Source organism: Rattus rattus, chromosome 10 (genome assembly GCF_011064425.1).
Source record: "Rattus rattus isolate New Zealand chromosome 10, Rrattus_CSIRO_v1, whole genome shotgun sequence".
In the NCBI taxonomy this organism is placed as follows: domain Eukaryota; kingdom Metazoa; phylum Chordata; class Mammalia; order Rodentia; family Muridae; genus Rattus; species Rattus rattus.
In genome coordinates, this window is record NC_046163.1 from 33,516,052 (window position 1) to 33,530,197 (window position 14,146).

Below are 14,146 nucleotides of genomic sequence, written 5' to 3' on the forward strand. Positions count from 1 at the left end.
AGGGTTAGGCTACTAATCATTCATGTATTCATTGGTCAGAACACTGAGCATAGCCATGACCTCTTTCCTCTCTGCTGCCTGCTGATGCATGTGGGACACAGCGGCCACACTTGGAATACTTTAAGGGGCAGCCTGCGTGTTTCTTAATAGACCCAATTCTCATTTATTCAATTATGCATTAAGGATTGTTAAATAATTCCTCCTGGAAAATCAGTGAAAAGGCCTTTTCAGACTCCAGATTTAGATAGCGAGACACAGTCGCTTGCAATGCAAAGATCTCAGCGTCGTTTTATTCTTCCGTTCATAATAATTTGGAATGCTTTCTCTACACCGAGCACTATTCTGAATGCAGGGGTACTGTGTGACTATCGTACGTGACCAAGTAGGACAGATGTGAGTCTCTATGTGAAGCGTGCCTACTATGCGTGAGACCTAAGACAAGGCTCAGCTTTCCTGGACTTCTCCCTCTCCAAGGGTGCAGCCCCTCAGCTTATGGAAGCCCAACCACTCAAGCGTTCATGTTAGCTCACGTTCCAAGACTTTTAGGAACAAGCAGTTCATGTTTCTTTGGCTCCAATCTCTGTGTCATAATACCACTGTTTATAATACAAACGTAGAGCCTGTTTTATAGAACTGAACTCAATTCTGTTTTCAAATTGTCCAAGATGTCCGCCCTGCCTGTTTTTTCCCATTAGAAAGCAAGAGGGGTGTGGAGGAACAATTTGCTAAGGGTCCCTGGGGTGAGACCCGGCCCATTATTTCATCATTTCCTTACAGCATACAGAGGAGGGTGGAGGAGAGCAGGAAAGGGGAGACTGGTTCTTTCCTGAATGATTGTTCAGATCCCCACCTCAAGAGAACCATGCTCCACCCATTAGGGAAGCAGCTCTCAGGAGCATCCCAGGGACAGGACTAACTGCTGACATAATGAATGTCCACACCAGGAAGGACAGGGCCAGTGGTGACTGTAATGAATGTCCACACCAGGAAGTGGAATTTGGCAACAACCAGGACCTCCGTGAAGGTGGGTGGTAACTGTAAGAACTCCACACTGAGAATAGGATCTATCCCTTCCCAGCGTGATACTTTGTGTACTGTCTGCTCTAGACTGCTTACATGATTACTAAGGGACAACGAGAATAGATGAGGGAATGGGCATTCTTGTTTCCTCCTCCCAGAACTTTTCAAACATCCATTCATGTTCCCTCTACAAAGCAAGAGTCAGGGATTTAGTGAGACTCCTTTGGTCTGGAAATATTATGTTAATCACAAAGACCCAAATGCTTTTAGGTTGACAGGGTATAGCTCAAAAAGAAGAGTATAGAAGTCTTCCCAAAGCCTGTTCAAATGAGCTAGAGTCCCGCCTCCCTGCACAGCTCGTCTTGAGCTTCTTTGTCATCCTGCCAAAATCAGGGATCTGCGTCACAGGATAAAGGCTTGATGGCTTCTGAATCCTACAACCCTGGGTTCCGTGACCATGAGAAAGTCACCTCAGCATCCTGCTCTTCAATTTGCCACTCACAGAATGGAGACTGAGGTGGTAATTGTACCCTCCCAAAGGGTCACTGTGACAGTTAATTTATGTCCTGGTACCTAGGAAGTGCTAGATAAACGAGCCCTAGCTGTGTGAGCAGCTCAAGACACAGCACATAACACTCCTTAGATGTGATTGACAGAAACGGGATTGAGCTTAGAGAAAGTAGAACAAATGAGACAGTTTGTAGATTCCTTCTGAGCCTATGATTGTATTTGAGCTCCACCCTTTCGGTTGGCCCAGTCATTTATCCAAAAGGGAGCAACATTGGCTTCTTCACATTGTGGAGAATGGCCACGCAAATAAAGATGGCCCAGGTTGGCAGAAGCCCATGAATGATGGTTTCCAAGGGACTTAATCCTGGCTAAAGGTCATAAAGAGCTACAGGATTGTTGATGTGTTGTTAACCCCCCCAAGCTTTATTAAGCAACAATTGTCAAATTTTTTTCTTTAATTGATAATGGTTTACTATGACTTAGAACTTGGGCTATTTTTCACTTGGTTCAAGTTCTGTTTCCAGGCATTAAGAGTGTCGTAGGGTTGTTGCCACTGCTGTTTTCCAAATGCCCGACGTGTGCTGTGACTGACAACTCCTTTTCTTTGGGTCTGATCGATTTTGCAGGAGACCATTTTAGTTCTTAGAGCATCAATAACAAATGCTTCAACATCGTCTGCTCCGATCTGTAGCTCTTGCCGCACTGTATCAAAAGAAATCTCTTCGTTTTCCGCTGCCATTCCCATAAAGGTGAGGAGTCTCATTTTGCCATATTTTGCTCATCCATGGCCTTAGAAGAGTGCTTTATGCCTCACGATGCCACTTTTATAAATGCTATTAGTGTACTTGCTAAGGAGATGGAGGATGTCTGATTGTGCGTGTGTTTTCACCATATCCCTAGTACCTAGTGTCTTGCACCAATTCAGTCCAGACTGTGGGTTGAGTTGAACTAAGGGGTCACTACCAGCTTGCTTCACGCCTCAGTAGTATAAGCTAGTTGTTTCCTTTGCTGATATTTGTAATTATCACCCACACACATGACGTCGTTTTTTGCTGTCGTTTTTTTAGAGTTTTGCCTTTCCTCTAGATACTACCGCATGTCAATTAATTGTAAAAAAAAATGTGATTGCTTCTAATGAAATAATTAACCCAAACCCTGCCCCTCGATATACTTTGACAAGTGAAATTTGAATTCGTCAAATAAATCAGTCATGTCTGAAAAGGTTAAAAAAAAAAAAAAAAAAGCCAAGTGAATCTATGCAGTCTTTGTTTTTTTGATAGAACTTGACACACATTGCCAATTTAACACTCACAAAAATGACTAATGAATCACGGATAAGCTCGCCTTCCAAAAATTTGACTGGCTTTAGAGTAAGAAGATGGTCCAAAAGAAAGGCATTTGGATCCGTCAATGCCTGCACAATACACCTGTGGGCATGAACTTGAGCCTGGGAAGCACCGTCTTCTGTGTAACTCCCAAGCAATTCCACCATGACCTTTGGTGCAGCACCATTTTTCTTACAATACACGAGCGCCTCCGTAGAGTAGTCTTAAGAGGGTGTGCTTCTTTTCAGTGGTCCCACGTTCCCACTTGATGCAGTTCTGTTGGGATGTACTAGATGGCCCCACATGATGCTGCCAAGTTGATGAGGCTGCAGTACACATGTAACTTTACAGGAGTTGTTCTTGTCCATCCCGTGGAAAAGGTAGCTGGGCAATCGCAGTCTCAGAGATGGGCGTTCGCCTTCCCCAAACCTGACCTTCCCTTCCACACAGACTTTTAATCAATGCTTCTTGCTTGTCTGGTTCCAGGATCCACAGGAGGCATACTGCACTGTCCATTACACTTTCAACGTCTTTATCATCCTCCTTCAGACACACATCACGGGCTTCACCAATCTGAGCTAAATCTACATGAAGTCCGCCTTCCGAGTTCGCTTCTGAGATCTCAGCTCCTTTTGATTTCAGATAAGCGTGAAGTTGAACAGCAAGGCCTTCCTTGTTGATATCGATGAAGGCCAAGACCCTCATGGTGAAGGCCAGGCTGCGGAAGATGCTCTGGTCCAGAACCATGCGGACTGGGAAAGGGAGGGACACCGCACGGTGTTACCTTGACAAAGGTTTATATGCTTATGATATGCAGTGTGAGATATATCTGACTAAATCAAGTTATATGACACATGCACTTGTGATTTCATTGTGGAGAGAATACCAAGTTAGTTCTCACACATCCAGTACTTGCCATGCTCCATAGTAGATATTTTAGAACTTAATCATTATGCTGATCTGAAACTTTGTGATCTTCAGCCAACATTTCTTCCCTAATATCTTGTAACCTTCCCTCTATTCCTCAATTCTGTAAGCTCAAAGCTCAGCATTTTTAATTTTGTTAATTAGTGAGGTCATGGGATAATTGTCTCCAGGCTTGGCTCCTTTCACTTAGCACAATAACATTTGCAACATCTCAAATTATAAAATCTTGTTCCTTTGCCTGCCAAACTGTATTACACTGTGACAATTTAGCTCATTTTAGCCCTGCCCATTCATCTGTTAGTGGACACTTCCATCACTTTCATATGTCAGTTATGGTGAATGATGCTGTAATGAACACAGATATCTCTTTCAGATGCAGATTTCACGGGGCTGTTCTCTATCTTAAGTGAGAGGAAGGTAAGAGGAAGTGGTAGTTAATGGTTACTGGAGTGAGTCTTGTGAGTCAAGAAAAAATTCTGGAAGCATATTAGCTTCCTCCATGAGGGCAGGGGACATACTTCTCTGAAAAATAATTAATTAGCTTTGGTTGAATGTAAACAAATATAAAATAAAATATTGAGTGAGGTACAGTAGTTTTGGAACATAAATGGGCTTAAAAACTACTACCATGATCAAGATATCACACATTTTATCACCCCTCACAGTTTCCTGGTACTTTATTACTATAAGTAATCCTTCCCTAACTGCTTTCTGTCATTATAAGAATCATATTTTTTTTTCTTTTTGGAGAATTTTATATGAACACATCACCTAGTAGGTAGTCTTCCAAGTGGTATTTCCCCATCCACGTTGCAGTATATACCCACCGTTTGCTCATTTTCACACGAATAATATTCTCTAGTCTCTTTACACTTTATAGGTTTTTCTCCTTTCATTTTGTATTTTGGGGGAACTTAATATCTATCCCACACTCACTCACATCTATCCTCCTGTCTCAGCCTCTTAAATGCTGAGCTTATACATGTGTCTTACTAACAGTTTCATTTATCTATTCCGATGTAAATTTGAGTTGTTTGTGGATGGTCATGGTAAAACTGAATTCATGTTCAAGTCTTTATGTGGACATATATTTTGATTCCTCTTGGATTAGCCTCTTAGATTAGGAGTAAAATTGCTGGGCAGTTAGGTGGACACAAATTCTTTTCCAATAAGTGAATAAAGACTATTCTCTTCAAGTATCTGTTTACCCTTTTATTTACTTATTGATGCTGCTTCTAGGAAATACATATTTTATTTTCATGAAATGTAAATAATTTATCATCATCATCACCACCACCACCACCACCATCATTATCACCGCCATTAATGTTTTTCAAATCTGGCTATTCCCAAGTGGTAGGAATTTGGGTGTATGTTTTCTTAGATTCAATAGATTCTATAATTTCAACTTTAAGTTTTTATTTTGTTTTGAAACAGGGTCTCTCTAGGTGTCTCTGATTGTCCTGAAACCTGATATGTAGACCAGGTTGACCTTGAACTCAGAAATCTGCCCATCTCTGCATCCCCAGTGCTAAGATTAAAGGTGTACACTACACACCTTGACAACTTTGATTTCTTGTAGGTATTGGGATCAAATCTAGGTTCTCATGCATACCAGGCAATTGTTCTACTCCCCCACCCCCACCCCGCCCAAGCTGCATCCTAAGTCCTTCTTTGACATTTCTAGTGTGTTCAGATGCTTTTCTGAAGCCAGAGACTTTGTTGACATTCTGTGTCTCTTCCCAGGCAGACTTACAACCTCATTCATTTCTGTCTCCTGCTGATAGATGCTAAAGCCATTGTCGTCTTCAGAGAGGAAAAGACTAAGGAGGAGAAAAGCTCTTCCTTTGTCCATTTGTTTTCCTAGCACGAGCTAGAAGAAAGCTAGGTGAGGCAGAGGCTAAGACTGACTGCATTGTGATCCTTTGCTGAACAAACTTCTCCATGATGGATGCTTCACATATGAGGAAACTGAGGCCCACAGAGTTAATCACCCACTGTAGTCACACAGGTATTGTCAGTCTTGGGACTGTAACTTCTCGTGTCATGAAGATCTTTTGAACTTCCACATCCAATGAATGGTATGCTTTGTTCTTTTTCTCTGTGGGAAATGTTATTTTTCTAAAGCCAAAATATATTCACCATGTATAATTAGTGATTTTTTTTTCTTCTCAGGCTGCTGTCAAATTATGAATAGACCAACCCAGCATTCCTCTTTCAGAGCTTTGGCACTATTTGCATCTCCAGTATGTGGGTCACTTGGTAAAGAACAAAAAGCAGCTGATTGATCAGTGTGCGAGCAAGATACAGAGGGTACGTGGTGACGTCTTTGGAAGTTGTCAGCTTCAGAGTGAACACCAGAGACCTTATGCATGTGCATATATTTGTGTGCGTACACTTGTGTGCACGCACACACACAGCATATATAGATATGAAGGATAATAGTTTACACACAGGCACTGGCAGCTATGCTACTGTGGAGACAAAGTTACTACAAATTATGTCTGTATTATCTCAGGAGCTACATGGCTGGGCCCCTAAACGGTGAGTTGAGACCTGACAGGTGCTCCTCGGCTCTTTCGATAACCACCCGTGACTTCCAGTCTTCATGACAAGGCAGTACTGTTGGGTACCAAGCTTCCAATGTCCAAATTGTGACACCTACCTTTATGAGTTTTGTCATTTTAGACCGGCTTCCTCAGTTTCTTTCTCTGTGCTTGGTTTTTCACATACAAAATGGGACGCTGGTTTTCATAGTTTTATTCTGGAAAGGAATATGAAAAAAAAAATGGGAAAAGTTCCTGTCTTCCTCAAAACTGTGTTTTCATTTGCTCACCCCACAGATAGTGCCATACAGTGCTGTGGGTCCCTGGGATTGTGTAATGATGTTTAGCTTTCCTGTCGCATCTGATTGCTGTAGGTTAAGCGGGGAGCGTGAGTCAGCAGCTGGCACATCTGGGAGGTGTTTTAGTCAGAGTTCTCTAGAAGAACAGACTTGATAGAATGAAACCACATTCATTAAAAGGGGATTTATTAGAGTGACTTATAGGATGTGGACCAGCTAGTCCAAGAATGGCTGTCTTCTACCAAACTAATCTGATAGTTGTTCAGGCTGTGAGGCTGGATGTCTCAGCTGGTCTTCAGTAGACATTGGAATCCCAAAGAGGGAGGCTCTAAAGTCAGCAAAGGAATCCCTCAGCAACAGGATAGATGAACTTGTCAAGAAGAGTGCGGGTGAAAGAATGCAGAAGCTTTCTTCTTCCGAGTCCTTTCATAGAGACTCCCACCAGAAGGTGTGGCTAGGTTTAGGGTGGGTCTTCTACCTCAAATGATCCAGTCAGAATAATCGCTCACAGACATACCTGGATGCTTAGGGTTTGGTTGATTCTAGATGTGGTCAAGTTGGCAACCAAGATTAAACATCATGGAGGAAGACTGGTCTGTCCAGGGCCTTTGCTTTTGAACACATGGCTACCCACTCATGTGCAGTTCAAGCGGAGTCCTAAGGCCACATTCGCCCATATTTCCCTAAATTCACTCTGCTGTTCAGAGTTATTCAGGGCACACTCGGGCAGAAACCCATAGCGGGATGAAGGGTGACACTGGAAGAGAAGAGGTGATAAGAGGAGATGAATGGTGGAAAGTCCCAGAGCAAATGCAAGAGTCCCAACTACAGAAACCTCAGCTTAGGCTGTTTGGCTTCAAAATGGTGTTTTAGTGTCTTAGTTATAGTCACTATTACTGTGATGAAACCCCATGACCAAAAGCAGCATCAGGAGCCACACCTCCACATCACTGTTCATTACTAAAGGAAGTCAGAGAAAGAACACAAACAGGGCAGGAACCTGGAGACAGGAGCTGATGCAGAGGCCCTGGAGAAGCACTGTTTACGGGTTTGGTCCTCAAGGCTTTCTCAGCCCACTTACTTATAGAAACCATGACCAGCCCAGGAATAGCACCACCCACAATGGGATGGGCCAATCACTAATCAAGAAAATATCCTACAGGCCTGCCTATAGCTGAGCCTTATGGAGGCATTTTCTCAATTGAGGTTCCCCCCTCTCAGATGTTTATAGCTTATGTCTAAATGATATAAAAGTAGCCAGCACTGTAAATGATAAGACATCCTATAGAAACTGTATTTTGGGGTCAGTTTGCTGAGTTCGATCCTGGATTCCATAATGGGGAAAGAGAATTGACTCCTGCAAGTTGCCCGCCAACCTCCATGCATGTGTCCTGATGTATGTATAACGCATACACACAGCATAGCACAGCATGCACATATACCACACATACCACACACCACACATACACGCCACACACATATACATATGCATACCACCCACCTACCCACACACACCACATACCACATACACATAAAACACACCATACCACACAGCAAACACATAGACCATCACACCCACAAACCATACACAGTATACCACACACACACACACACACACACACACACACACACGAACATACACACACACCTCCACTATACATATATGCTACACACATATACATATACAAACATACACCACACACACACAGGCCACTCACTCACCACACCACACACCACACACACTATACATACACATACCATCCACCCACCACACATACATACACACCACTAAATGCATTTGAAGACAAAAGGCTAGCAGTGCATAGCATGACATTGTTGTGCAACGATGGGAACCAGCAAGCTGAGCTCTTCATTGGCTGGGTGACCGTTGGGAGAAACCACCCTTCTCGACAGCAGAAGGTCCTGGAAAGTAAGGATGTTGGACTCAGGGACTGGGTGGCTGGATATGTCTTCATTACTGCCCTTTTTATAAGATTACCAATCCCATGACCTTGTGGGTCACAGAAGTTTCCGGTCTGTTTGTGTGTCAGAGGCCTGTGCTGTCTTCTTTATTTTAATATTCCTAGCACCCAGCTGAGGCCTGGTAAATGATCAGTGGTTCAGAACTGCTTGCTGAAGTGAATTAAATTGCATTTACCAGAGCTCTGGAGAGAGATCACAAGATCTGTGCTGGAAGAAAACCTTCAGCTGTTAATAAGGGCAAACATTTTTAACAGGCTGTGGGGTTCAGATCTTGTTTGGTAACTTGCTTTATACTTAGCTGAAATTCTGCTCCTGTGTTATGAATTCGGGGATTAGAATGGATTTGTCATACACTTGAGAACATCATTTCTTCTGCCTGACTGGTTTGCTTTTAAATCTCAGCGTCAGAGGGATGTGCTGAGTTTTTCGTAGACATGTTTAAAGATGACAGGAAGACCGGGGGGACTCAGAAATCTGCTGGGATTGTCCGGTGGAGTTGTCAAGGATACTGCCTCCGTCGCTCGGCTCTCTCATGGATGTCACGTGAGATTACCTGTGTCTCTGCCATTCCGTGGGCTGGAAGAGAGGTTAGTCTTTGCATTATGATCACAGATCATCCTTCATCATAGTTTATTCTATAAGACCAAACCTTGCTTATCTCCTCACATGGCTGGATGTCAACCTCTGTGTCTCTGGAGCTGACCCTTTGCCACCTTTTAGTCATGTCATTGCCATAACACTTTTGTTTCTTCTCAGAAGTGTTCTGGGTGTGACAATAAATAACAAGACACTTCATTTATTCCTCTTCTTTCTAGCCTTGACCAATCAATCAGAACTTTATGGAGGAATTGAGTTGTATAGGCAGATAACAGTTATCAGGGATTGCTTATTCTAAAGTCAAGAAGATTTGTATTTTACCCAAAGCAATATACTTCATGTGTTTTAAAGGCCAATATGATTATAAAGCTATGGTAAAATAAAATACAATCCCCTATCAGTTTGTAACTATTTCTTTTTACATCTGTCACCTGGCTTCTAAGCAATGCCTTATTTCTTCATTTTAGCATTTTATCTCTTCTGTTGATTTAAATTATAGAGTGGGTAGAATCATATACTTCAAAATTTGTATATACTAGCAGAAGCCCTGGCCTCCAATCTGACTGTGTTTGGAGACAGTGCCTGTGAAGTGGCACTTAAAGTCATGTGAGGTCATGGGAGAGGGACCGCCATCTCACAGAACCAGCTTCTTTGTAGAAGGAGAAAATGGAACCAGAGCTTCCCTGGTGCCAAGGTGAAGAGAATTTTAATCCAGCAATATGGCTACTCTGGCAAGGCATCACATCCAAGACCTTTTGCTGGAATGACACACCTTTAATGCTCTAGCTGGGATACAGACCTGTCCTTAGTATACACCTTTAACCCCTAGAAATGACAGTAAGATCAGTTTGTAAAAAGAAGCAGCCATGTTTGAAAATGATGTCTAGTTGAAGGGCAGACAAAGTGACAAATCAGAAAAATTTGACAGAATGAGCCAGAGATAGGATATACCCAGTTCTCACTAGAACAGACAGAAAAGAGAGGCCATTTAAGAGAGCAGCAGGGAGAGGGAGAGAGAAGAGGGAGAGGGAGAGAGAAAGGAAGAGAGTAGTTCAGTGAGTGCGGTTCAGTTGAATTCAGGCAGTGCAGTGGAATTCAGTAGAGTTCAGTTCAGTGCAGTCCAGTTTCTGGAATTCAAAGGCATTTTTCCAAGCAGAGCAATTAATTGAGTACAAACCTGAGAGAACCAGTTTGAATCAGTCAGCTTGGAGAGATTGAGCTAGAACAGCTGAGTTGAAACAGCCAGCCATAGTTTAATGAGAGCTGGAAAAGATGTGTGTGTGTGTGTGTGTGTGTGTGTGTGTGTGTGTGTGTTTTCAGCAGTAAGCCTCCTAGACAACCCTATACACACATGCACATACACACATGCCTGCACACACATACACACATACACAAAGACACACACACACACACACACACACACACACACACGCACTAACTCTTCATTTTCTTCTGATCCCAATACTTCTTACCTAGTGACTCCTCCTGACTCATTTTTGTTTTGTTCTTAAGGACTTATGTGTAAAGCATTTATTTTTTAAAATCTGAAGCCAGGTATAGGGGCGGGGCTCATGACTATAGTCCTAGAACTCAGCATGCTAAGACAGGAAGATTACCAAAAGTTTGAGACCAGCCTGGGCTATATAATGAGCACTATGCTATCCTTGACCTGGAGTAAGACCTTTTCACAAATAACAACAAAACCTTCTTCCAGACCTGTGGGTGGAGTTTAGAACAGAACAGTGCCTCCATGTTCCAGCCACCATGCTTAGAGAGTTCAGTAGCATCCTTGTGGTACCTCTCTGCCATTGCGTCTGCCCTGTCTACTCCCTGCTCCTGCTCTGCACCATCACTGAGAGGCGCAGTGAGTCACAAAGCAGCACGAGTGCCATCTCTTTCCTTGCCTGAAAGCTTTGCAATGATCACGCCACGTCTTCATCTATGATGTTCTTAGACCCTGAACTTGACTGATGGCTGATGGATGATCTATTGTCCCTTTAGGCTACATTTCCAGCTCCATGGCATTTGGCTAAGACATCATTTTGGTCCAAGACACGGTACATGGCAGACTTACTCAGCTCCTCAGTTCCCAAGTTCCCAGCAGCTCACCTTTTCCATTCTGTAGTGGCCATACAAATTCTAAATGGACTTACGTATCTACGTATCTCTCTCTCTCTCTCTCTCTCTCCTTTCATCTTTCTGTCTACCATCTATCATCTCTCTGCCTGTCTGTCTATCATCTATCTGTCTGTCTATTTCTCTATCGACTATCATCTATCTATCATCCATCTATCATCTATCTATCTATCTATCTATCTATCTATCTATCTATCTATCTGACTTACATTCCTTTGAGGACACCAAATAGCTTCTCAAGAGAAGAAATAAAACTCTCATTCATAATGATCTTCACTTTGGACAATCACCAGGAATGGTATTATAGAATATTATTTTGCTGGTCCACTCGTTACATGGGTCCAAATAATTTTCTACAGAATTCATTTCAAAAATCTTCATTTAGTAAAGCCTATATTCCAGACATTAGTTAGTAGATGAAAGTGGCAGTTGGCATTTATAACCTACCTTCTATATCCTGCACGTCTGTGTAAGTTAACTTCTAAATCTGGTATTGGTCCTATAAGAGTGCTCCTGTTAAGGTTCCCATTTTAGGTATCTGTCTGTCTGTCTACCTATCTGTCTATCTATCATATATAAGAGACAAGAGACATAAGAGACAGCTCAGTAACCTGCTTAGTCTATCTCACTGGAATGACTTTGCCCCCAGCCCCATCCCCTTTAACTTTTGTCAATAGCTGGAACCAGTTTTACTTCTCAAGACTGGTGAAAGGCCAGGCTGTGCTATAAAGCATGAGGATGGTGCCAAATACCCCACAGCTCCTAGAACTGCCATTGCAAACAATCACCCAGCTCCAAGAAGCAACAGTGCTGCTTCCTGTCAGTTTGTGGAAATCTTCTGACAACTCTTATTGCGTCATCCGTGAGCACCCGGTGCATATTGACCTAACCAGGTTAGAAAAGAGAGCTTTGGACATGGCCATTTTCATTGGTTCCTGCTAGGGGTGAATAAAAATGCGTGGTCTGTCATGCGTGGTACGAATCTTAGGTCATTGGAGAGAAGGAGCCTTCAAATGAATCTAGGATTGAGGACAGTAAATGAAACGTAGAGAGACAGACCTGTGTCCTTGGGAACACAAATGACTTTCACTGAACCGTATCTTTCCTGGAACCTAAGCAGTCCTTAGGTTATGTAAGACAACACGTCCATGTTGTTTAAGGCTGCTGGAGGGGGAGTTTTTGGTTCCAGACAGATGCAACTGCCATTGTCAACTTGTGTGTTGCCAATCACGGATTTCTTAGAATTTTTAACAGAGATTGGTTCACATGATAAGATTGCTTTTAGAATCTTCTACTTCACCCTTCCGGTTAAACCTTGACTTGCAAGATTAGGAGACTCTGTCCTTAGTTTGGTTCTCCTAGTGCCTAAGTAAATGTTCACAAAGTAGAGACTTAATGAGTGAGCTGGCAGTTAGAGGACAACCCCATCTGGCAGTGAAGAAGAAGGGGAGGCCAGCAAGGCTGATCTCAGTGTGTTTAGAGACAAGGAATACTATCTGACAGGATTGGTGTTGGCTCAGGACCCCCAAGACCAAGTTGTCAGCACAAAGATTTATTTGCCTCGGAGGGACAAAGATCAGGGAGTAAGAGACAAAGACAGGAGATAGAGGAAGAGGAAGAAGGGGAAGGGAACAAAGGAGAGGGGGGAAGGGGTATTTATCTCCTAGGGGGGGACAAAGGATTGTCTCTGAATAGAGAGGAGATAGACAAGGCACATGGAAAAAATGGTGGTTTATAAAGGAAAAGTGGAAAAACCCAGTGTTAGGGAGAGGAGTTTAATTTTAATTTGGCATTATAATTAGGTGAGCCAAAGTGGGGTTTTGATTGTTGGACTTCAATACTTTGAAGAATACAATCTAATGGTTTCACACAAGGTAAATGGAAGGCGGAGATGGTTAGCCAAGCTAGCCCAGGCCCTTTGTTATCCACACGGAAAAAGCACAGAGAATTAAACTGTTGGTCTCCATGGTAAGGATTTCTGTTTCATGGGTGTAGGAGATGGACTTTGTGGTGTGAAGGAAATGTCCCTATAAGTCTTGGGCATTTGAACACTTGGTCCCCTGTTGATAGTCCTGCTTGGGAAGGCTCAGGAACTGTGGACTTGCTGGGAAAGACATCCCTGAGGCAGACTTTGAGGATTCGAAAGCCACTCACATGATGTTGCTAGTGCACTCTCCCTACTTCTTGTTTGCAGCTCAAGAGGTGAGCTTCAGCTTCTGCTCCAACCTGTCATATCTGCCTGTTGCTGCCCCCCCCAACTCCCACCATGATGGTGATGGACTCTTATTCTTCTAATAAGCCCCAAATAAATCCTGGTGTACTGGCTAGTTTTGTGTGTCAACTTGACACAAGCTGGAGTTATCACAGAAAAGGAGCCTCCGTTGTGGAAATGCCTTCATGAGACCCAGCTGTAAGGCATTTTCTCACTTAGTGGTCAAGGTGGGAGGACCCAGACCATTGTGGGTGATGCCGTCCCTGGGCTGGTGGTCTTGGGTTCTACAAGAAAGCAAGCTGAGCAAGCCAGGGGAAACAAGCCAGTAAGAAACATCCCTCTGTGACCTCTGCATCATCTCCTGCTTCCCTGACCTGCTGGAGTTCCAGTCCTGACTTCCTTTAGTGATGAACAGCAGTGTGGAAGTGTAAGCTGAATAAACCCTTTCCTCCCCAACTTGCTTCTTGGTCATGATGTTTGTGCAGGAATAGAAACCCTGACTAAGACACCTGGCTTCTGTAAGTTGCCTTGGTCATGGTGTTTCATCATAGCAGTAGAAAGGTAAACCAGTACATAGAGTTTCTGGAAGGA

At 43.1% G+C, this 14,146-nt stretch overlaps 1 non-coding gene and 1 pseudogene across 1 annotated transcript; both read right to left on the reverse strand.

Moving 5' to 3' along the window:
• LOC116911828 lies at positions 1–132 on the reverse strand. Its single transcript, XR_004389364.1, has one exon. It is a non-coding gene; the product is annotated as a small nucleolar RNA SNORA17 (small nucleolar RNA).
• Positions 133–2,002: 1,870 nt separating this feature from the next.
• On the reverse strand, positions 2,003–3,560 carry LOC116911632 (annotated as a pseudogene).
• Between the last annotated feature and the right edge of the window lie 10,586 nt (positions 3,561–14,146).